General features: G+C 39.3%; 1 pseudogene; it reads right to left on the bottom strand.

Annotated features, from left to right (window-relative positions):
• Positions 1-815: 815 nt before the first annotated feature.
• On the bottom strand, positions 816-25,311 carry LOC111404694 (annotated as a pseudogene).
• Positions 25,312-25,542: the final 231 nt, after the last annotated feature.

Below are 25,542 nucleotides of genomic sequence, written 5' to 3'. Positions count from 1 at the left end.
TCAATCCTGATGAATTTTGATAATTTTCAAACCGAACTTCCAAGTCAAGAAGACTTTTGTTCATTTTATCAATTAACCAACCCAATTATAATCCAAATAGGAATTTTGGACTATTCCAACAATGTCCATCTTGGCATAAATTTTAATGTAAAGAATTATTCTTCAAGTAATTCTCCAAACAAAGTACTCAAACTCTACCTTTTTCCACCATGCTATCCTGAGCATACTCAACAACTGTGAACAAAATCCAAGCTCTGCTTACCAACAGAACTACCTTGGGCTTCAAACTGACTTAAGTTATCCCTTTCACTACCGACTCCACCTGAGTTACCAAACATGCTCGAATTATCCCCACGAGCAACCCGACCACTGCCAGCTCCATCTGAGCTAATGGTAATCAAACCACAGGCAACCATATCAACCTCATCGAACCTCTCCTAAGGTCTAACATATCCTTTGGTGATAGCTTCATCAACTGTGATTGTGGAACCCTATAAGACATATAAACGAGACTTCTTCTATCCTTTCATTACAACTCGGGCACGCTTGCTAACTTTCAGAACTTTTATCTTCACTGATATTCCTATATCCATTTGAATCAAGAGCACTCAAGAAGATAATATTTCTTTTCAAGACATGTCTCACATTACCAAGTGTTCTGACCTTCCCATCAAACATCTTAATCTTGACACCGACAATACTAGCTATCTTATAAGGCAAATTATTTTCTATTACCACGAAACCCCTTGTAACATTTTCATTTCCAAACCAATCCATGTTTGGACACATATGGAAAGTGTAAGCATATCAAGTATTCAATCATCGTCATATTTGGATTCACTATTAGAAATAGCCAAGAGATCTCCATCATCATAGTCATCTTCCACAAAACTAGTTTCATCGAAATTACCAGGTTCTCCCTTCTGATTTGTACAACAATTTTATTCATATTTTGCCACTTTGGGCAGTCTTTTCTTCTTGCAAAAATAACAGACTATATCACTATGTTAGACATGTCCATTCCATGACTACCCGATTACCTATCATGAACAAGAAGGCTATACAAAAGATGGCATCCTGAATGTTATATATGAAGCCGACAATGAACATAGCAAAATCAACACTAAGTCCTCTTCATCGTACTTAACTTCCACGGTCTCCAAATTAGCGAAGATTTCCTTACTGCTTTAGATTCAATTTGCTGGTTAGAGTTCGAGTCATACATATTGCTCCAACTTCAATCATAATGAGCGATACTGTTCTACTTTACCATATCTTGAAGAATTTAATTCGAAAGATGAAGATGTATCTGTGATTTGTTCATTCTTCGATGTTAAAAATGAAAGCATCTTATCTAGCCCCAACAGAGCATCATCCAAGTCCAATTGTGCAAGAACCTTGCCTTCACTTTATTCAACCCTACTATAGGCTTCAACTACATCATCACACTCGCCCTCTTTGTAAAGGCCTCGCCTTCGCTTATTCAGCCTTATAATAGGTTTCAATTACATCAACATGCTTGCCCTCTTCACAAGGGCCTCGATTTCGCTTTATTTAGCCTCACTACATGCTTCAACTACATTAATAAGCTCGCCTCCTTTGCAAGGACCTAGCTTTCTCTTTATTCAACCTCATAATAGGCTTCAACTACATCAACATGCTTGACATGAGATCTTTTAGGCAAGCCTTGGTATGTGATTTATATGATATTTCGCTGCTATTTTCAACCTTTTAAGCCAAATAGATCGAGTCTAAAGCTGTAAGCTATGAATTATGGACAATAAAATGGTATTAGCATTTAATACTTATGATTGATTGATATCTCCAACAAGAGGCATAAGCCGCACGGATGAGGCCACGTGCATATTTATCCAACGACTTTTATTCATCATTTTTTAATATAAAAGTTCACACTTAGTGCCACTTTAAGGTAATGCAAGTTTAGACTCTTAAACCATAAGTTCGTTAAATTATTTCATAACTAACTTGACTATTGGAGTGTGCGCGGCCAATGCCAACCCTACCAGAAGAAGCCACATGTGGCTAACGATTTATTCAAGTGTACAAGAATTAGACTTGTGTAGACGTGAGAGGCCTTGTGATTTGTTGGCCACGTCAGGAGTATAAAATTTGAGGTCAACACTTACCATAAGGTATCATATAACCATACGAATTATAACGGAAAACTTCTACACTATCATCAACGCAATTTCTAGTTGTTGCAAATATGGAATTTCTTATTGCATACATAGGGAAGTTTATCACTTAAAAGCAAACTTGGAAACTAAATTCAAGTGATGTATGTGCGCATGTATGTATGTGTGTGAGAGAGAGGGAGAGAGTATACTCAATATCCTTCCAGCTATAAGGGGAAAAAAATAAAAATATGTAGAAGGAAAGAGAGACGGACCACTCAAAAGCCCATAGAAGAGTATAAAAGAGTCTAGTTTACTTATGCTATACATTTCTCTGTAATTGCATACAAAACCTCCACTATATTGCATATCACACCACCACGGCATCGCAATTGCACCAAAATGCAGTTATCTGAACTTGTACAAAACCACCACAGCACCTCACAATTGCCGTTGCATGCTTCATGCAGAGACGATCACAACCACCCTAAATCTCTACAAAAAGCACAAATAAAACCATCGGTTATTCGGAGAAATAAAACTTCAAAAAAAAAAAGAGAACATATCCGTACCGCGCATAGTGACGTTGTACTGCTGCACACGAAAGAATGTCGTAGGCATGAAGCAACGACAGGGTGCCTAGCACACATCGACGATTAGTATGAAGAAAAGCTATTGCACATGAAAGAGTGTCGATGCTACCCCTTGAAGATTTTTCAAAGTGGTTGAGCACCGTAAATAGTCATTTGTGGGAGAAATGAAGCAGCAATAGAAATAAAATCAAATTCTGAAAACAATGATTTTTAGAACTATAACTATTTTTTACCCCAAAATAAAATTGTTTTTCAAACTCTTAAAAGAATAAAAAGCAATTCTTATATTGTCCAAATTTGAATTTTATAAAATAAATTGATTAAACATAATGATAAAAGTATCTATATTATGAAGTAATAATTTGAGTGAATAAATTTTTAAAGAAATTATTTCGAAAACAAAAACGAAAACTATAGTCGTTTAGTTATTATTCATTGTAACAAAAAATTAAACAAAAAAGTGGATGGATATAGAATTGAACCCCCTACCTCTTACATACAAAGAAGAACACCTCTACCACATGAGCTGCCCTTGCTTTACTAAAGTTTGATACAATTTTTTATTAATATTTAATTATTCTATTTAAAAATTAAAACGCATGGTGTCGGTCAAGGGAATCGAACTTGCGTATGTTTAATGCTAAAGCGAGATCGTGACCACACAATCTACACACTCCTTTTGTTGAATCTTTTGCACAAAACACACACACACACACACACACACACACATATATATAATTAACATAAACTTTCACTAAATTTTTTCCCTGGCAAATCCAGCACGGGCGGCCCGGTCGGCTCGCCAAGTGTTGGATCCGCCCTTGTCTGTAGGTGTAATTTTCACAAGAAAAATTATAGGGAAACCTAGGACTATGAAGATTGCAGTTTGGGCTTTTATCTAGGTTGGGCTCTTGCAAGTCTTCTTTCTGGGAAACTTAAAAAATACTCAAACATCAATGGCATTTCAAAAAATTATATGAAAACAGTTTTTGAAGTAAAAAAATATTGTGTAAAGTCTAGTGAGACTTTTTAATTAAAAGTGACATAAAGTGTCACTTTCCCATCATGGAAATTTAATTCACATTTAACGCAATACAAAATAAATTAACATCTAAAAGAAATTCTAATAAATAAATTGAAAGCTTAGCCAATGATGTATTGCCTATTAGAAATTGATTATGTCCGACATTAAAAATGGGGCACAATATGCTATGTCACTTTTTAATGAAAATGTAACTTTATTTTTCTTATAAAATCATTGAAAAGAAGAACTTTATTTCACTATGTTATATCCTATTAAATTATATTTAAATGAACTATTAATAAATACATGCTTCAGAAAGATTAAATGATCTTTATTTCAATGGCATTAAATATAGAAACAATTCAATTAAGTGACGGAAATTCAAAAAAGTGACAACCACCAATCAAATAAATCTAGGGGCGGGTACTATTTTTCTACACGTTGTCACTTACAATTCTATTAATTAAACGTAGAAGTTGGAAGTGATAGCAATAAAAAAAAAAAAATACTATCACTTAAAAAAGTGACAAACATTTTCGAGCCCATTTGTGGATGGAACCACCAATATCATCTTGCCAGCTCTACAAATTCCCTTCTCAAACTTCGTGTGTGTGCGGAGCACTTCAAATATTATTATATCCGCACAAGCAATTATAAGCATTGCCACGAATGAAAGCACCGTAAATTTAATAGTTCAACTCACTAAATTCATTTTATTATCTATAACAATATCATTAACCACAAAATTTAGGAAAAAGGCCTGCCAAATGAAATCAAATCTAAGTGTTTTGCATGGTTTTTGTACTTGCTTAATAAATGGTGAGAAGGAGCACATCACTTCATTTTGTTTCAACATTTTTGAAGCAAAAGTAATAGCCAACCAAGGATAAGGGATGTCGAGGAAAATTAAACCCCCGTTTGGCCCCCAATCTTTCCAAATTTTAATAGTTGGAATAATAATTTTTTTTTTGAGAAATGTGTGGTTGAAAAAGAATGAAAAGTTTTTGATTTGTGTGTAATATTATTTTATGGAAGATTGTGTGGTTAAAAATAAGAGAGAGAAAAAGAATGAGAAGGAGAATGTGGGCCAAACGGATGCTAAATCTGTTTGCCACAAAAATTCATCAAGAAAACCCTCGCCCTGTATATCTCTCATCCCCACTGTCACCAAACTACTCAATCCAATCATTTCAAAATCTTCCCTGCTATAAAGGAAGTGTACTTGTAACACTCCCAAATCTTGATACCTAGGTTTGGAAGTATTATCATTTAATTTTTTTTTGTGAAAATCATAAATGTCGAAAGACAATTAGATTTTTCTTGGATGTAATAAATATCAAAGACTTCATTTATGAAAATAAATTGTACTTAATAAGAGTATAAGGCAATTAATTTAAATGTTAACATTAACTTCAAAACATATTCAATATTATAATATGTAAATATTAAGTTCATGTCACCACAAGTCGCTGTCTCAAATCATCTTATCTTCATCATCTAAAAATGGGGAAGGATAACATGAAATCAGCTGATGCCCAATAAGCAAACCTCATGCATATGACATACATACAACTTAGAAATAAAAGCATTTCTCAATACATATCCCATTTTCTTTCATTCTGTTGTAAAAACTTAACATTAATATCGTGAGCTCACTAGTATATCACCTAGCCAATCAAAATGCAGTGGACAATTATTATTTGAAACTTGATTGAATCCTATCGATAGTACCGCGAAGCGATTAACATTTTCATTATCATTGAACATTGATCAGGTGCGTCGGTCTCAAGCCCCATTTTCTACTCACACGTTTTATGGCAGAGACATACACCTCGTAACAAAAATATTTGGAATACATAGCCTCAAAAACATTCATTAACTCATTGACATTTGAAAAATGTTATTTCTTAAAACTTCATTATGTTTATGGATGCATTGACATGTATAAAATGTCATGAGAAATATTTATGACATAAAGTAATGATCAAATATTATGTTCTCATAAGGACAATTTAATAACATGTTTATACATTTATACGTGCACATGAAATTCATGGGAGGTTTACTTATCTGAAATCTTCATCAATTTAATTTTAAATTGGCAAGTGGAAATGTACTTAGCCACCCACGATATCAACGTGCCATTACCATTGATTAAAAACGACTTCTACTATTTATCGTTATATTAGATTAACTATATAATCAGATTTTTAAGTAACATTGGATAATTCAGCGATTAATAGATGACAAAAATCATATACCAACAAAGTAAGAGTTGAATTTATATTATCTTCGATACCACCACCTTATGATAATGAACTTACAGCAAGATGCTTACGAAGTATAGGCGAAAAGAAGAAGTCATTAAAGAGAGACAAATACAAGGACGACAAGAATCAATAGAAAAGTCATGTTAACGTGTGATTAGATCTCTGTTGACACATAAAAATTCAGCCCAAATCGAACAGCCCAAGGAGTAAAGCCCAATTGAAGGACCCCAAATCGGATAGCCCAAAGAACGAAGTCCAATCGAACGAATCAAGGAGAAGGCCCAAATAAGGGGCCCAAGAATGCGGTAACGCCATCGCCCAAGTTTGCAAGTCGCCCAGAATCTGAATGAATGGAGTGTCATACGGTCGCCCAGAGCTGTTATTCTACTCTCGCCCAAACCTTCAAGTCGCCCAAGGTATCAACAAATATAACGCATCGTGGTTATCAAGGAATGCAGTTATCAAGGCAGTTGTTAAAGTAGCCTTATCACGTTCCACGACTCAAGGAATTCAATCGAAAGCAGTTGAACGATGAAAGATAATGGCAGCAGTTAAAAGGCAGTTTCATGACAAAATGGCCACTACAAAGAAAGTGGGTAGTTATAGAACGATCAAGCAGTTTTTAGGGTAGTTAATCATAAAGAGATCGTCTATGAGGTATAAAAGGGAGAAAGGACGCAGAAGCAAAAGAGGAATCCAAAACTCTCGAATAGAGAATATGTAATTTTCATTTCCTTAGCTTTTGGACTTAAACATTTTTCTTTCTGTAACTCGTGTGCTTGCGCCCCTTGGAGGCATGTTGTTTTTCATTCCCAATTGTAAAGTTCATCGCCAATAAAAGAACACCCCTTTTTGGGACTTTGTCTCAAGAGGTTTCGTCCCTTACACAATCGTCTGATCCTTTTTAATTGTTAGCGACTTAACCTGCGCGAAACAATCTCATAATTAGCAATTAGGACCACACTCTTTATCTAATGTTCACAAAATTTCACAGAAATAAATCTATATCAATTCCACTACATGTGCAAATAGTTTTAAAATTTAACAACGGGTACAATAAGAATCAAGTTGATTTGGTTATGTTTGTGTTAATCTTAGCAGATGAATTTAAGTAAGAAATAAATAATTAATATAGATAAGAATTACTTATTTTTTTCAAGGATTCTTTTGATGGACTTCAACATGAGTATCTTGTTTAAAATCTTGATGAGGAAAACTAAATATTCACATATACTCTCTAGGTAGATTTTAAAGCAACAGTCTCTATAACCTAATTAAAAGATGTGTTTAAGAACAACTTATTAATCTCTGTCACTATAGTAAATTATTACACAAACTTTACCTATATATAACCAAATAGATGACCACATCAGCCAAGTAGTAGAAATCAGGTAATGAAACAATAATTAATTATTAATAATTGGCACAAGAACAACGAAGAAATGGATGGTGTGAAGAAAATATATATTTGCATACTATATATACAAAGACATGTACAGGAACAATAAATTAAACTTCTTAACGATTAAATGAAACTATATGATTTCTAGAACCCAATTAAATCCACTATTAAATAGAAATAATAAAATAAAAGTAAATCTTAATACCTTATGACATGAAGTAAGATTCGAATTTCGGGAGCGTGAAGAACTATGTAACTAGGGGTGGCTGGTTTATCTTGGTGCATCCACGAGGGAGTGATAAAATGGGAAACATTGATTTTTAAACTAAATATATTTAGTAGGGTGCAATTTCTACTAATTAACTAATAATACCCCTAATTATCCTATTAATTTATTTAGTCCTTAAGTCAATTCAATTAATTTCCATTATTAACTATCTTGTCATTATTAAATTAATTTATAACAGATTTACTAAAAACGAAAAATGAATATCTTTCAATTTGATGTCTGGTTCAATTCAAAAGCAAGACAGCACAAAATTGATTAAAGTGTATAATATAATTTCATATGAATTAAATAAATATAAACATTATAATTGAACTAATGAGCACGTGATTCATTCAGGGTATCAAGGTACATTCAACTGTAAAAACACAGTTCGTTACGAAGATGATAAATACATTAATTACAAATAAATATCATATGAATGGAAATAATTCAGATAGATAGGATAATCACGACAAATTAGTACGCGACATTGCAACACTATATCATAATCAAGATACTATAGACATTAACTCACACAAAGAACATACATTTTTGGAACATATGCATGAAATACAACCATAATCAAATAAACATATTCAATTCTTTTTCAATCTGCAGAAAATCTAGTTGTATCCTATATTGTATCAATAAATATACTTATAAGCATTAATCTGGATTGAAAATTCTTACTTGCAGAGGCGGTCCTTTGTTCATGAAAATCAAAAGTGTAAACATGTCTATTGGGTGCAATAGCTTGAACAAGCGAGGTAGTCAAAGAACTATTTTCAGTGCCCGACTTGAGAACAAGCAACCTAGAACTATTTTCAAGTGCATGACAACAAAACTAATATCGACAACATACAAAATTTGAGTTTTGTGGCATAAAACCAGAGTCCATAGCTCAATAGTTGGGGCAAACATTTACACAAATCCATCTTTATTACTGACCTGTTGTGCAAAAACTTCGAGAAATCTTGAATCCGAGCTTAGTTTACGCACGAAACAAACACCATTTGAGGAGGCTCCGACCCACAACTTGTACACTCCGGTTGCCCCCACAAAGGAGGAATATGGTGGTAGCAATATCACAAAGGGAGGAAGAAAATAGGTGCAATGGTTGAACCCTCAACGAACCACCAAGACGGCTACTTTACCATTCTCTTCTATTACACACACAACCAAACAAAACAACTGGACTGTGTTGGATACATAGTGCCTGTTTGAGCCATGTTGACGTCAAAATTAGCAAGGCTAATCTTAAGCCAATTTTAAGAAAAAGGTGATTTATTGTTGAAAAGGACCACAAAATATGTTTAGAAAGTGTAATTGTGCCAAGAGTTGTTATATGAATTCACTTGCCCTTTACAAGAGTCCTATTAAACTATTTATACATAATTTCAGCCAAAATCACATCAAATCAGTCAAATTAGCAATAGTACCGAGCTCGGAATTCGGGTCATCGAATTCTCTTATGATTGGTCGACGAGGCCGATGGCCATGTGTTAATGTTTTCCCCAGGTAATGACGACCTAAAAGGGGCTTGAGGATTAGGACGTAGGATTGGTAGTTTCGGGCAGTGATCTACGGCAAGTGTATTTGATTGATAGGGTGATGTGACAAGGGGTAATCATGATGTTTTTTTGAGATAACGGCGGGATTGTCCGACCTAGGAGTAGGAACTGAACTCCCATTTGCCCAAGGTGGGGTTAGCGAACTGTTTTAACTTAGATCGAAGTTTGGTTGTCAACAGTTACCCCCCAGGTCAGTTCTACTGTGGGGGGCTGACCTCAGTGATGCTTTCTCTAAGAAGTGCATTTATTGCTGCTCCAAGTGTCATCTTTTGGTGGGGATGAGCTATACCGAATTTGTAAGTAGCTTCTTCAGCAAGCTTGGTTAAAACTACATCGTTTTGGTCTCTCAGGCTTCTGAGCCGTTGATTCCCCCCCCCCATTTCTAGATAGACGGTTAAGATCACGCCCTCTCAATTTTTCTTTCTTTAAATTCCTTTTGGCCAGTCATTTTGCCTCCTATTTCGCTGGTTTATTCTTTCTCAAATAATCGGGCAATCTCCTGAGTTTGTTTTTTCATTTTCGAGTGAGGTCGTTTTCCCAGTTCATTTCCCAGGTATTCTTCTGTCCTTATTTTTCTTCCTCCTTTCAGTTTGTGCTTTATTTCCTAGTTTATACATGAGTTTGGATGAGTCTAGAGTTCATTCCTGGGGAAACCAACAGGAAGAGTCAGCCTCCCTTTCGATGAGTTCGTCCTCTAGTAGTAGGAAAGTTTCCACCACTGTTCCTATTTCCATAATTAACCCAATCGACTTAGGACGTCCTGTCATGGACTTTGGATGTGACGGTTCCAAGGGCGAGAGTAGATCCAATAAGGATGTTGAGGAGAGTAATTCTGGAGAGTGGGGGGTGAGTTCTTACAGGTCAGTCGTAACAGGGGATATGTTAGCCAGCTGGCTAGCTAAATACGCTATCCCTAGTTCGGTAGTGATGATAATACCAGAACCATTTGACCGGGCTGACACTCCTCCTAAGGGATGTGTTGCTCTGAACTCAACTATCCTTCAGGCTAACCTTAGACTTCTCTTTCCTGGGGCATAGCTCCCATGCAGCTATGCCCTAACGGGTGGCGAACGTTAATAGCCGTCCTTATTCTGTGGGACCAAATGGGGAATCCCGAGCTTAGTGTCCAGTAGTTCGACTCTCTGTTTACTTTGAAGGAGGATGGGAAGAACATGGGTTGGTGGAACACAAACATTAGGCCCAGGACGGGAGGTTCTCTGGTGTTAGACATCCCTTCCTCAATTAAGAAATGGAAGGAAGAGTGGTTCTATGTATCGGGGGAGTGGCAGTTTCATTCTGCTGAGGTGAATAGAGAGGACATGGTCCCCATGCTCTATCATTCCTTATGTAAGTGTTTTTGGGCTTTAGTCTTTTAGCAAGATGTATGTTGACGAAGTACTGACCTCTGTATTTTTCCTTTGTGGTAACGATCTTATTACCTTAGCTCGTCTCTGTATATCTTTGGTTAACGTCTCCTTCTTATAATTATTCTGGGACGGCTTGGTGCAAGTACAAGCTTCAAGTTCGGCTCCTTCCTGTTCAGGTAATATTTTGACCCTCATTCGCGGTTGTGGTTATATATATATATATTATTTATTTATTGAGCGTTTCACTATTTTCTTAGCTCATCAAGACTAGATGCGGGCCTACAAGGTAGCAAAGGCAGTGGCTGCGGCCAAAGGAAAAAAGAGAGATGTCCTAGAACGGTCGGGGAGCCGTTCTGAAGAGGTGGAGGAGGAGGTTCCACTGAAGAGGAACCGATCTGCGCCCCCGGCAACACTGAGGATTCCTGAACCTGTGCCTTTATCGAGCCCATTTCCTACTCTGCCATCGCCTTCTTTGCCATCCCCAGTTGCACCCTCTGCTGTCCGGACCAGTTTTGTGAACTCACAGGAGAGGTACCCAAATTTACAGAGGTCGAGCTTGGAGAGTTTGGTGGGACACCGACCAGAGATATTTCTTGATTATCTTCGAGCTCATTCTTCTTCCAGGGAGGTGACTGCCACACTCATTTCACCATTGAGGAAGTCAGCTAATCTACTTACCCAGAGCTGGGGTGAGAGAGAATAGGGCTATCTGAATGAGATGCCCATTGGTGAGGCCTTGGTCACTGCTCAGCTCCATGGTCACCGATCAATTTTATACATGATGGTAGTGACAGACAAGGTATACTTCCTACTTTATGGTGTTCTTTTATTTTTTTGACCAACTATTTTATTGACTTACTTGATTTTTGATTTTTGAAAAACAGGTGAAGTTTGAGCTAGACAAGCTTATAGAGGCAAAGGATTAGGCCTTTAGTCTTTATAACAGCATGGAGGCTGCAAAAGGCCCAGTTTGCTCTGAAGGAGAAGGAGTATGAAGAGAAGTCGAGTCAGATGGGGGATCCAGCTGAACTCCAGGATAGATGTCGAGGAAAAACTGATGAGAGAGATCAAGGCCTTGAGGGCCTCAGAGGAAGAAGCCAGAGCTCGGGTTGAGAAGGAGCGTGGCAAGGTCAGGGAGGCCATCCAGAAAGTGCAAGAGGCCAACGAAAAGGCAAGGGAGGTCACCAAAAGGGCTGAAGAGGCTGAGGCCAAGGCTGATAGAGCAATGGAGGCTTGGAAGGAGTCCCTCGAGTTTGACGTCGTAGCCCAAGACGTCTACGTGGTAGCACTGGAGGAGTTGGTGGGGGCACATCAGGAAGGAGAGGCCTGACATTGACGTGGCCTTTCTGGATGAAGCGCTGGAAGGGTAGAAAGAGGAGCTGCGAAAGTTGTTTGAGGCTGCTGGAGTTCGGATATTACCGGTTGTCCAAGATGTTGAGGGTAGCACCCCCAAGATCCCTAGGAAGTTGAAAACATTGTTTGGTATTTAATTTTGTAATATGTTTTGGCTTAATAGTGAACTTCGTTTTGATGTTTCATGGCATTTTGTTTGGAATGGATGACTGTTTACGCTTCTTTAGTAGCGATCTCGTTTATATGTGACAATACCTCACAAGCTTAGCTAAATTTGTATGAGTGTCATAGTAGCATGTAGAATTGCTTCGAATGAATTTTACCTAATTTTACAGCACTTGCTTTCCAAATAAGGCTTATGCATTGGGCATTTCTACTAACTGTCATACCACATACGACCTTAGCTCGACCTGCGTATGGAGCAGGGCTTTGAGAATTCCTAAGGAGGAATTTTCTCTAAGTGTCGCAGTACATGCGTCCTTAGATTGGCCTGCGTATGGAGCAGGGCTTTGTAAGATTCCTTAGGAGGAATTTCCATTAAGGGTCGTAGGACGTACGACCTTAGATCGACCTGTGTATGGAGTAGGGCTTTGTAAAATTCTTTAGGAGAAATTTCCACTAAGGGTCGCAGCACTTATGATCTTAGATCGGCCTACGTATGGAGCAGGGTTTTATAAGATTCATTTGGAGGAATTTTCACTAAGGGTCGTAGCACATATGACCTTAGATCAGTCTGCGTATGGAGAAGGGCTTTGTAAGATTCCTTAGGAAGAATTTTCACTAAGGGTCGTAGCACATACGACGTTAGATCGGCCTGCGTATGGAGCAGAACTTGGTAAGATTCCGACAGAATGTAGAACAAAATGTTCAAAAATAGATAGTCCCTTTTTATTGATGCGATTGACATTACAAGTGGGCTTTATGTGTCATGGACTTTTCCCGTTCACTGATAGTACTGCTTAAGGTGTTCGGCATTCCAAGGATGGGGTAAGGCTCTACCCCCAAGTCTTCCAGTTCGTATGCCCCTTTTAGTAGGACCTTTGTGATCAGATAGGGACCTTCCCAATTCAAACCCAAGCATCCACCGCCTATCTCTCTTGTGGAGAGGAATACCTTCCGTAAGATGAGAGTTCCTACCTTGAATTCTCTTTTTCACACTTTTTGATTGTAGTACTTGGCATTCCACTATTTGTAAATGACATTTTTGAGTTCGGCATTGTTCCTTTTCTCCTCGGCTAGGTCGAGTTTCATATGAAGAGCTATATGGTTCCTTTCTTCATCGTAATCAGTTATGTGCGACAAATGAATGTTGACTTCTAGCGGCATCACAACCTCTATGCCGAAAGCGAGTGAGAACAGGGTTTCCCCCGTGCTAGTCCTTGTAGTGGTTCGATAAGACCATAGCACACTGGGGAGTTCTTTGACCCATCCTCCTTTAAACAAGTCGAGTTTTGCTTTTAATGTGTGCTTAATAATCTTGTTAATGGCTTCGACTTGGCTGTTTTCCTGCGGATGGTTCGGCATTGAGAAATGTTTCTTGATGTAGTGACAGACAAGGTATACTTCCTACTTTATGGTGTTCTTTTATTTTTTTGACCAACTATTTTATTGACTTACTTGATTTTTGATTTTTGAAAAACAGGTGAAGTTTGAGCTAGACAAGCTTATAGAGGCAAAGGATTAGGCCTTTAGTCTTTATAACAGCATGGAGGCTGCAAAAGGCCCAGTTTGCTCTGAAGGAGAAGGAGTATGAAGAGAAGTCGAGTCAGATGGGGGATCCAGCTGAACTCCAGGATAGATGTCGAGGAAAAACTGATGAGAGAGATCAAGGCCTTGAGGGCCTCAGAGGAAGAAGCCAGAGCTCGGGTTGAGAAGGAGCGTGGCAAGGTCAGGGAGGCCATCCAGAAAGTGCAAGAGGCCAACGAAAAGGCAAGGGAGGTCACCAAAAGGGCTGAAGAGGCTGAGGCCAAGGCTGATAGAGCAATGGAGGCTTGGAAGGAGTCCCTCGAGTTTGACGTCGTAGCCCAAGACGTCTACGTGGTAGCACTGGAGGAGTTGGTGGGGGCACATCAGGAAGGAGAGGCCTGACATTGACGTGGCCTTTCTGGATGAAGCGCTGGAAGGGTAGAAAGAGGAGCTGCGAAAGTTGTTTGAGGCTGCTGGAGTTCGGATATTACCGGTTGTCCAAGATGTTGAGGGTAGCACCCCCAAGATCCCTAGGAAGTTGAAAACATTGTTTGGTATTTAATTTTGTAATATGTTTTGGCTTAATAGTGAACTTCGTTTTGATGTTTCATGGCATTTTGTTTGGAATGGATGATTGTTTATGCTCAGTATGGTTTCTTTAGTAGCGATCTCGTTTATATGTGACAATACCTCACAAGCTTAGCTAAATTTGTATGAGTGTCATAGTAGCAAGTAGAATTACTTCGAATGAATTTTACCTAATTGTGCAGCACTTGCTTTCCAAACGAGGCTTATGCATTGGGCATTTCTACTAAGTGTCGTACCACATATGGCTTTAGATCGGTCTGCGTATGGAGCAGGGCTTTGAGAATTCCTAAGGAGGAATTTTCTCTAAGTGTCGCAGTACATGCGTCCTTAGATCGGCCTGCGTATGGAGCAGGGCTTTGTAAGATTCCTTAGGAGGAATTTCCATTAAGGGTCACAGCACGTACGACCTTAGATCGACCTGTGTATGGAGTAGGGCTTTGTAAAATTCTTTAGGAGAAATTTCCACTAAGGGTCGCAGCACTTATGATCTTAGATCGGCCTACGTATGGAGCAGGGTTTTATAAGATTCATTTGGAGGAATTTTCACTAAGGGTCGTAGCACATATGACCTTAGATCAGTCTGCGTATGGAGAAGGGCTTTGTAAGATTCCTTAGGAAGAATTTTCACTAAGGGTCGTAGCACATACGACGTTAGATCGGCCTGCGTATGGAGCAGAACTTGGTAAGATTCCGACAGAATGTAGAACAAAATGTTCAAAAATAGATAGTCCCTTTTTATTGATGCGATTGACATTACAAGTGGGCTTTATGTGTCATGGACTTTTCCCGTTCACTGATAGTACTGCTTAAGGTGTTCGGCATTCCAAGGATGGGGTAAGGCTCTACCCCCAAGTCTTCCAGTTCGTATGCCCCTTTTAGTAGGACCTTTGTGATCAGATAGGGACCTTCCCAATTCAAACCCAAGCATCCACCGCCTATCTCTCTTGTGGAGAGGAATACCTTCCGTAAGATGAGAGTTCCTACCTTGAATTCTCTTTTTCACACTTTTTGATTGTAGTACTTGGCATTCCACTATTTGTAAATGACATTTTTGAGTTCGGCATTGTTCCTTTTCTCCTCGGCTAGGTCGAGTTTCATATGAAGAGCTATATGGTTCCTTTCTTCATCGTAATCAGTTATGTGCGACAAATGAATGTTGACTTCTAGCGGCATCACAACCTCTATGCCGAAAGCCAGTGAGAACAGGGTTTCCCCCGTGCTAGTCCTTGCAGTGGTTCGATAAGACCATAGCACACTGGGGAGTTCTTTGACCCATCCTCCTTTAAACAAGTCGAGTTTTGCTTTCAATGTGTGCTTAATAATCTTGTTAATGGCTTCGACTTGGCTGTTTTCCTGCGGATGGTTCGGCATTGAGAAATGTTTCTTGATGCCGAAATCTTCACAGAAATCTAAAAGTCGTGCGTTGTCAAACTGTTTTCCATTATTCGTAACAATGGAGTGAGGTATACCGAACCTGCAGATGATTGATTTCCATGAAAAATGGTTGTTTTTTGTTCGGTGATCTTGGCAAGTGGCTCCGCCTCGACCCATTTGGTAAAGCAATCAATTGCGACGATGGCAAATTTTACACCTCCTTTTCCAATGGGCATAGGTCCAATTAGGTCGACCCCCCTTTTTGCAAAGGGCCAAGGTACTGTTACTAGTTTCAGTTCATGCGGTGGAGTATTTATGATGGGGATGAAGCGCTGGCACTTGTCGCATCTTTTGAAAAATTCAAGGGAATCACGTCTTATTGCAGGCCAGGAGTATCCTTGGCTTATGATCTTGTGGGCTAGTAAGAGCCCACCTGAATGGTTTCCACATATTCCTTCATGAACGTCTTGCAGGGCGTGCTAAGCTTCTTCTTCATTCAAACACCTTAACAAAGGTGTAGAATATCCCCATTTATATAGTGCATCATCCATGAGTGTGTACCTGGCCGACCTGATTTGGAGCTTTCTAGCCTCTACCGAGTTTTCGGGACATTTCTCTATTTTTAGGTAGGCGATGACCTCGTCTTGCTAGGTTGGTTTGGGGTCTATCATCATAAGGACCACTTCGGCCAGCTCGGTGGACGGTAGAGATATTCTTCCCATGAGGATGCTATCGAACTCTTCGATTCCCTGACTGGTGGCTAGGCAGGCTAGTGCGTCAACGTGACCGTTTGGAGATCGAGAAATTTGTTTGACTTGGGTAGTGTTGAACCTTTCAAGTTCTTTCCTTATAACTCATAGGTAGTTGTCCATTATTTCTTCTTTCGCCATATATACACCGTTGACCTGATTCAAGACTAGTTGAGAGTCGCAGTGTATGATTAGGTCAGAGATCCCCAACCATGAGGCCATCCTTGCTCCGGCAATGAGAGCTTTGTACTCAACCTCATTGTTTGAGGCTCTAAAGTCAAATAGTAAGGCTTCATAGAATATACGATGTTCAGGGTTGATTAATATGACGCGTGCCCCAGATCATTCTTCGGTGGATGAACTGTCGATATAAAGTTTCCATGGGGTTTATTTCTGTAGTTCCTCGATTGGGACGTTGTAGAACTCAGAGACAAAGTCGACGAGTGCTTGGCCCTTGATGGAGGAATAAGGCGTGTATTTGATGTCAAATTGTCCGAGCTCAACGACCCATTTTACCATCCGACCTGAAGTGTCGGGTCTTTGCAGTGTTTGCCTCAATGGAGAGTTGGTGAGGACCTCAATGGGGTGTTCCAAGAAATATGACCTTAAATTTTGCATTGCCATTAGCAGGGTGAATGCCAGTTTCTCTTCAGGCGAATATCCGAGCTCGGCTTCGTGAAGCGCTTTGCTTACGTAATAGACCGGGTGTTGAACGCCGTTTTCTTCTCAAGTTAGAATGCCACTAATGGCATGCTCTAAAACAGATAAATAAAGCTTCAAGACCTCGTTTGCCTTAGGTTTTGAAAGCAACAGAGGCTGAGCTAGTTGTCTCTTTAGCTTGTTAAAGGCGTCCTGGCATTCTTTGGTCCATTCAAACTTCTTTCCTCCTCGTAACGTGTCAAAGAAGGGTTTGCAACGATTCGTAGACTTGGAGACGAACCGACTGAGGGTGGCAACCCTTCCGGTTAAACTTTGTATCTCTCTGGGTTTGGTTGGAGGCTTCATTTGGATGACAGCTTGTATTTTTTCAGGATTTGCCTCGATCCCTCGGTTGTTTACAATGTAAACTAGGAACCTTCTAGAGCTGACCTCAAAAGCACATTTCCTTGAGTTCAACTTCATTCCATACTTCGTCAGTATATTAAACATCTCAGTCAGGTGTTGACAATGATCTTTGGCCTTGATGCTTTTTACCAGCATATCATCAACATACACTTCCATTGTTTTTCAGATCTGCTGGGAAAACATGGAATTCACAAGTCATTGGTAGGTGGTGCCAACATTTTTGAGACCAAATGGCATTACTCTGTAGTAGTAAAGAGCTCGGTCAGTTACAAACGAGGTATGTTCTTGATCTGGGTTGTACATCGGTATCTAGTTATATCCGGAATACGTGTCCATGAAGTTGAGTAGTTGGTGTCCGACAGTGGCGTCAACCATTTGATCTATTCTTGGCAAAGGAAAACTGTCTTTGGGGCATGCTTTGTTGAGATCGGTGAAGTCTATGCATACCCTCCAATTTCCGTTGTGTTTTTTCACAAGGACCGAATTTGCGACCCACTTCGGGTATTTCGCCTCAGGGAGGAAACCGTTTTGCAATAGTTTTTGCACCTCTTTGTTGAGTACTTCATATCTTTCAGGGTTTAGAGGTCGTCGTTTTTGCTGCTTTGGCGAAACTGAAGGATCCACCTGTAATTTGTGGCATACGATATTGGGATCTATTTCTCTCATGTCCCGTGATTCCAGGCGAAGACATCAAGGTTTTGTCTAAGGAAGGTCACAATCTCGCTTCAGGTGGAGGGCTGCAGCTTGTACCCGACTTTGAGCTACTTTGTTGGGTCCTTGGCACAGACTTGAACTCCTTCTAGTTCTTCGATGGGTTCTCCACCTTCGATCCTGCTCCGCGGGTCGAATGGAATGAGTTCGGATTCCCATATGTTCACCATATGCACTCCGGGGGGGTGCGTTGATGGCTGGTATTGGCTTTCCATTGACATCTTTCGACGAGCTCTTTGTTTCCTTTGACTTTACCCATACTATAGGGTGTGGGAAATTTGATAGAATAGTGATATAGGGAAACTGCTGCCCTTAGGCTGAAGAGTAGAGGCTGTCCCATCATAGCATCATAAGGGGAGGGAGTATCGAATACCCCGAACTCGAAGTTCGTCTTCACCTGCCGGGGTGCTGATCCTGACTCAACTTTGAGTTTGATCGATCCTTTGGCAAAAGTCAAGGCTCCACTTAATCTTAGGACCATATTTGGGTATGGTCGAAGGAAGTTAGCGGGGATACCCATCCAGTTAAGGGTGTTACTTAATAAGATGTTCAGAGCGCTTCCTGTATCCACCAAGACTTTGGGGATGTTTACCCCGGCCACAGGCAACAAGATGACCAGAACTCCGGGGTAAGGATATGGGTCTGCCTCCTTCTCGTTAAAGGACAATGGCTCATTTGTGGCTTTTTTGAGGTTTTTCTCAGTTATGCTGATCTCCGATAGATCTGTAACGATTGGTCTCTTCAATCTGGCTTTCCCGGCTTGCATGTTCATCCTACCCCTTAGCATGTTAACTTGTGGCCTTGGTAGGTCGACATTGCAGGCCCTTACAGCAGCTTGATCTCCTCAGATAATTCCTATCCCGTAAGGAGTGGGAAATTTCATGCAATAATGATAAATTGATGTGGTAGCTTTTAGCTCGTGCAAAATGGGTCATCCCAATATTGCATTATAATTGGATGGCAAATCGACCACCACAAAATCTACTAGGATCCTTCTTTGGCGAGGAGCTTCGCCCAGCTCCACAATAAGGACGATATGATCTCGGGCTTCAATAGGATCCCTAAAGAATCCCTATAGTTTTCTTGGGTACGATTGGAGGTAGCGTTATGATATTTCCAACTGCCTCAAAGTTTGTGAGCATAGTATGTTGACTGAACTTCCATTATCTACCAAAGTGCGGTGGACTTTTACTCTGGCAACTATCATTGTAACCATTAGGGCGTCATTCTGGTCTTGAAGGATTCCTTTAGAATCTTCTTCCGTGAACTAGAACCATTCAGGGTCTATATCGATCTGAGGGGTTTGATTCCAGTAGTTCGGCATGGTTCTTGTACTTCGGGCTTATCTTCGTCTCGCCCTTCTGGATCCCTCAATATATTTTGATTTCGGCATGTGGGGATGGATTATGGTTAGGGTTTACCTGCTGAGCTCGTGTGAGAGGCCCCTACAGCAGCGGCTGCTGCGTCGTAGGTCAATCTGCTTCTTTTGGCTTGGCAACAAACTCCTGTAACTGAACTCTTCGAATTAAGGACTCAACTTCCTCTTTTAAGTCTCGGCAATTATTAGTGTCATGGCCCACCATCCTATGATATTGGCAGTATCGTCCCTGATGTTTTCCTGCCTGTCCGTACTTTAGGATCATAGGTCTGCGAAATGCCTCTTTTGCATTGGCTTGCATGACTGCCTCTTCCAAGGAGGCTTTGAGTGGGTGGTACTCCTGAAATTTGTATTGCTGAGCCCTAGGACGTTCTCTTTCTCTCCTGTCCTTCTTTCTTTCGGGCTGGGGACTGCGACTTAGTTTTTTCTCCTTCATCGTATTGCTGAGGTCGGTTTCGCATCTTGCTTCCTCTTGGTCAGAGGTTGCTTTTTCAGCACTTATGTATTTATCAGCTCTGTTCAGAAACTCGTGATAAGTCCTTGGACCGTCCTCGTGTATTGACTACCAGAATATCATTCTGGGCCTTAGTCCTGCTAATACGGCCATGAGTGCCGCATCATTAGATTTTTTTCCACTTCCATGGATTGCTTGTTGAACTTGCTCAGATACCTTTTGAGGGATTTACTTCTTCCCTGCTTAATTCTCACTAGTTGTTCTTTGGGCGTGGTTTTGGCCTTGGAGCCCATGAACTGGGCCAAGAATGCCGTGGCTAGATCATTCCAATTCTTTATTGATATCTCGTGTAGTCTCCTAAACCATCTCTGAGCTTTGTTTCCCAGGGTCAGGGGGAATGCCCGGCACATGATTGCATTACTTTCCCCCTGTAGTTCCATCCACGAGGTGTATTTGTCAAGGTGGCTGAGGGGATCACCATCCCATTCGTATGCGGCCATCTGGGGGATTTTCAATTTTTCAGGTAATGGTTTCATAAGGACATCCTCAGTGAAGGGGGAATGTTGTTTGGTTTGGTAATCTTCAGTGCCGCCTTTGTTTTTAGCCTCCAGGTCGGCGATGCATTTTTTAAGCGCACTTAGTTCGGGTTCTATTTGTTCCAAAGGACTTTTCAGGTCGATTTGTCCTTGCATAGGAGTCAGCGAGTGCTGGGTCCCCAATCTGTCGAACACACTTGCAGTCCTCCTCGCCCCGAGTTCCTTACTTCTAACCTTGTCAGTTCGGCTTCTTGAGGATTTTCTTCTTGAAAAGTGGAGAGTCCTCCTGGTAGGGGGACGCCTTGCCTTTGTCCTTATAGCGGATTCCACCTCGGTATCTAGTGGGTATGAGTGGGCTTGACTCCTTTCCAATCGTCCCACTACCTTAGTTAATTTTTCCAGGGCTTCCGTCACGACGGTCATTTGAGGGTCCTGCCATCGTGGAGAACTTGGTGGTGTATTCGTTTTATGAGGGTGGGTGTGAGATGGATTTCTGGAACTTGAGCTATGACTCATGGCTCTCGAATTTTGTGGAGAGGATGAGACTATTTTTCACAATTAGGGCCCTCCTTCTAGCGCCAAACTATTGACGTCAAAATTAGCAAGGCTAATCTTAAGCCAACTTTAAGAAAAAAGGTGATTTATTGTTGAAAAAAACCACAAAATATGTCTAGAAAGTGTAATTTTGCCATGAGTTGTTATATGAATTTACTTGTCCTTTACAAGTGTCCTATTCAAATATTTAAACATAATTTCAGCCGAAATCACATCAAATCAGTCAAATCAACACAGTACCAAGCTCGGAACTCGAGTCGCTGAATTCTCCTATGATTGGTCCACGAGGCCGGTGCCATGTGTTAATGTTTTCCCCAGGTAATGATGACCTGCAAGGGGCTTGAGGACTAGGACTTAGGATTGGTGGTTTCGAGCGGCGATGATGTCACCTGCGGCATGTGTATTTGATTGATAGGGTGATGTGATAGGGGGTAATCATGATGTTTTTCCGAGATAACGATGGGATTGTATGACCTGGGAGTAGGAACTGAACTCCCATTTGCCTGAGGTGGGGTTAGCGAACTGTTTTAACTTAGATCGGAGTTCGGTTGTCAACAAGCCACATTATTCCAAAAAAATATATTCTTAAACAGTGATTTGACATCATTTCAACCATACATTTTTTAATAAAATAATATTACACGCAGATAAAAAACTTTTCCTTATTTTTTAACCACACATTTCCCATCTATACACTATTCAAGAATGCATTATTACCAAAATAATGTGGCTCAAACACCCCCATAATGGATCAATTAGGCCATCTTATATACGCCAAAAATCATGTAAATGGGCTACCACTTAACTAAATTAATGGGATAATATCCAAGTCCATACTTCCCACTAAATGGGTTACAAAACCAAAATCACCACCAACCACTACGTGGGTCATCCACGAGTGTTAGGCCACTAGCAACATTAACATAATTAAGAGCTTGTTTGATATAATTTATTTGAAAATAATGAGTTATTGAATAGTATTTTCTGGAGAATGTGTAGTTAAAAAGTAAGGAAACTTTATTGATTTGTGTGTAGAATATTTTATTGTGTGAATGTATGGTAGAGAATGGTACTATAGCAAACAATTTAATTTTTTAAAGGATGACAAACAAGGGCTAAGTTGCTTCAAATGGCCCCAAGTTGTTTTCGGATTGAGTCATCACTAAGATATTGATATAACTTATCCAACATCGGTTTATCATCATCGCCCGGGATATAATGAGTACCAAAATCCAATAAATTTCCACCTTTATACCCAATCAACCTGCAAGTAACCAAAATGCAAAGTTTATACTTGCATAATCAAGATAACCATTAAAATTGGGATTATGAACTTTACCTCATGTTTCGAACCCAAAATACATACCATACTTATTTCATGTACTCAACAAGGCTATAGTGAAGAAATACCAAAGCAGAAGTAAGAAATCATAGTAATCAATCAATAATATATAAACATGCGATGGAGAAATAATGTAGGATAACACACCATTCTTTTCAAAATATATTCGCACAAAACAACAAACTAATACAACAGCCAACACATATGTAACAAATGCATAAATAATTTGACGAAAAGATTTCATCACCCTTATCCTATCCCATTCCGTGTTTCTCACACCTCGAGAGCACATATCTTCTCTTATCGTCCATCATGCTCACTAGACCGATCACTAACATATGTTTAACTAGTAAATAAATCCTAAATTCACAAGATAATCGTCTATCTCTTATCACTTCTCTCAACCTAAGTAGATAATGGGTCTCTACCTCAAAGAAGTGATAGAAGTGTCACTCTTACACTCCACTTGATCAAGACTCTCATAAATAAATGATTTCAGATATTTAATCATATCTCTACTTCTGATTCAAAAGTCACACTTCACATCTCCTCATACATACCACTAGTGTACCCTTAAGCATCTATACTTAATCTCACCTATAAACACACAACATACTTACTGCTTATTTATCCCAACCTACTATGTATGCAAACACATTACATCAAGTAATCAAATTGCTCTCAAATTCATACGAATGCATATATCAACATATTGAAATGTGACATATAACCATGCAGTAGAATTAAGCAATATACATGTGCAGAAAGGATTACACACTGATACATATACAACAATCAAGTTTACTATCAATAAACCTCACTAGGTTCATCACTTGACCCAGTGACAACATTCGTCCCACTTCTCTCCTCATCTTTCCTTATCCTTCCTAAGATAGTCTTTTTCAACATGTCCAAAATTACCACAGTTAAAACACTTTTTTTTTTTGCACTTGTGTTAGACCTATATATGCCATCAATACCAAATAATGACCACAAGCAAAGTACATGCACAATTCACACAATAAAATCAAACAAACTTTCCTAAAGTCATGTACAATTCTAATAATGTAGAAAATTCAAAGCAAATAATTAACAAATAATCCCTAAGTCTAGTAACAGGCAATGGTTACCCCAATCCTAATATCATCTAACATGATGACTATTAATGTGAAAAGTAAATTGTTACCTTATACAATAACTAAAATGCAAAAATAAAAGGGAAAGAACATGATACCGAGTGGGCCATATCTATGGGTCCGTAAACTAGGAACTATATGAATTCATTACTTTAGGGCTGCCACTATTCATCATTAAATTTCCAAGAACTACGCCAACGTAAAACGACACTCGGCACTCGAACGTCCAAGGGCAAAATCATCCAAATTTTACCTTTTCGATCAAAAATAAAAAGGGACACCACCATAGGGCCTGTCACATCTCCGGGAAGAAACCGTCCCTTGGAACCACTGTGAGAATCCTTCAGATACACCACTACGTGCCTCATCGACGTTCTGTGCATAGGTTCCACATGTTGCCACACAAGCCACGGTCAACCACCATGCGGCCAACCCCAGCTGCATCTCTGCCTACTAGTTCGAAATCTACCCTCAGTTTTCTCAGATGGTCACTAGTTTGGCCAAAAAATGTGTTTATAGGTCCGAGTAGAATGATTTAAAATGATCCAATTTTTCGTCTATTTTTTGCCGATTTTTAGGTTTAATTCTTAGCCTTTTCCAGTAGGTTCAAGAAAATCACAAGTTTCTCAACATCAAGCCTCTGATACCATTTGTTCTGCTGAAGCTCGCTCTAAGATATTCAATCCAGGCTTAGTTTACTCACCAAACAAACATCAACCTAGGAGGTTCCAACCCATAACTTGTACACTCCAGAGGGCACAAGTTTTACTCGTACAAAGGAGAAAGATGTCGGTAGCAATATCACAAAAGAAGGAAGAAAAGATATGCAATGGTTGAACCCTCAACGAACCACCAAGATGGCTACCTCACCATTTCCTCTATTGCACATACAACTATATGAAATGTATAGAATGAAATAGATAGATAATGGATCAATTAGGTCATCTTAATTGGGCCAAGACTCATGTAAATGGGCTGTCACTTAACCAAATTAATGGGCCAATATCCAAGTCCCTACTTACCACTAATGGGCTACAAAACCCATATAACCACGAACCACTACTTGGGCCATCCACGAGTGTTGGGCCACAAGCAATATTAACTTAATTAAGTTGCTTCAAATGGCTCCAAATTATTTTTACGTCAAGCCATCACCGAGGTGTCAATATAACTTATCCAAAATTAGTTTAATATCATTGTCCAAAATTTATTGGGTATCAAAACCTAGCATGAACACTTTGTGGAACCAAATGGTTTCCTAATCCAATACGAATGCTTAAATACATCGAAATGATTTTGCAAAACCTCGGTTTCTAAAACTTTTATAGCCTTTATGTTATCATTTTTCTCATATACTATTGTTTTTTGAAACTTTTACAGCCTCATGTCATCATGTCTCTCATGTACTATTACCAAATCACCATGACTTATGTGGCGAAAAATGACAATTTCTTTGACGAATTAAATGAAAACATTGTCAAATTTTAAGATCAAATTTCAATGCAGTAATCTACATTACAATTAAAAAGAAGCAACGTTTTGAAGTCGTATTTCAAAATGTCAGAAGTTTATCAGATGACAAATTAACATATAAATGGTTCAATAAATAAATTTCTTACTCAAGTTGCTTGAGGCAACTTACAAATGCTTTCCTAAAAAATCGATTGAAACTTTCCGAATCCATTACTTGAATTATCCAATTCGCAATCGCCATTGAATGAATCCACAAATGTTTCTTTTAGAATCACTTTCATGTCCTCATCTCATATTTCAACTCCCCCGTTTCTCAGTTTTCTCAAAGAAAAATGATCTTCATTTCACCGTCCTTGGAATCTTAGGTGGAGAAGTTTAACATTGTATAGGAACAGATTTACATAGCTTGATGCATATTTAGGTAAAATCCTGAATCAGTGATGGGGTGTTTTAGGGGGTTTTATAATGAGTTAATTACGTTCTTAAATGAATTAATTAGTTATTAAGACGTT

The sequence above is a fragment of the Olea europaea genome, chromosome 11 (genome assembly GCF_002742605.1).
Source record: "Olea europaea var. sylvestris chromosome 11, O_europaea_v1, whole genome shotgun sequence".
Classification (NCBI taxonomy): Eukaryota; Viridiplantae; Streptophyta; class Magnoliopsida; order Lamiales; family Oleaceae; genus Olea; species Olea europaea.
Note: the sequence above shows the minus strand (reverse complement) of the source record. Positions and strands in the feature narration are given on the sequence as shown.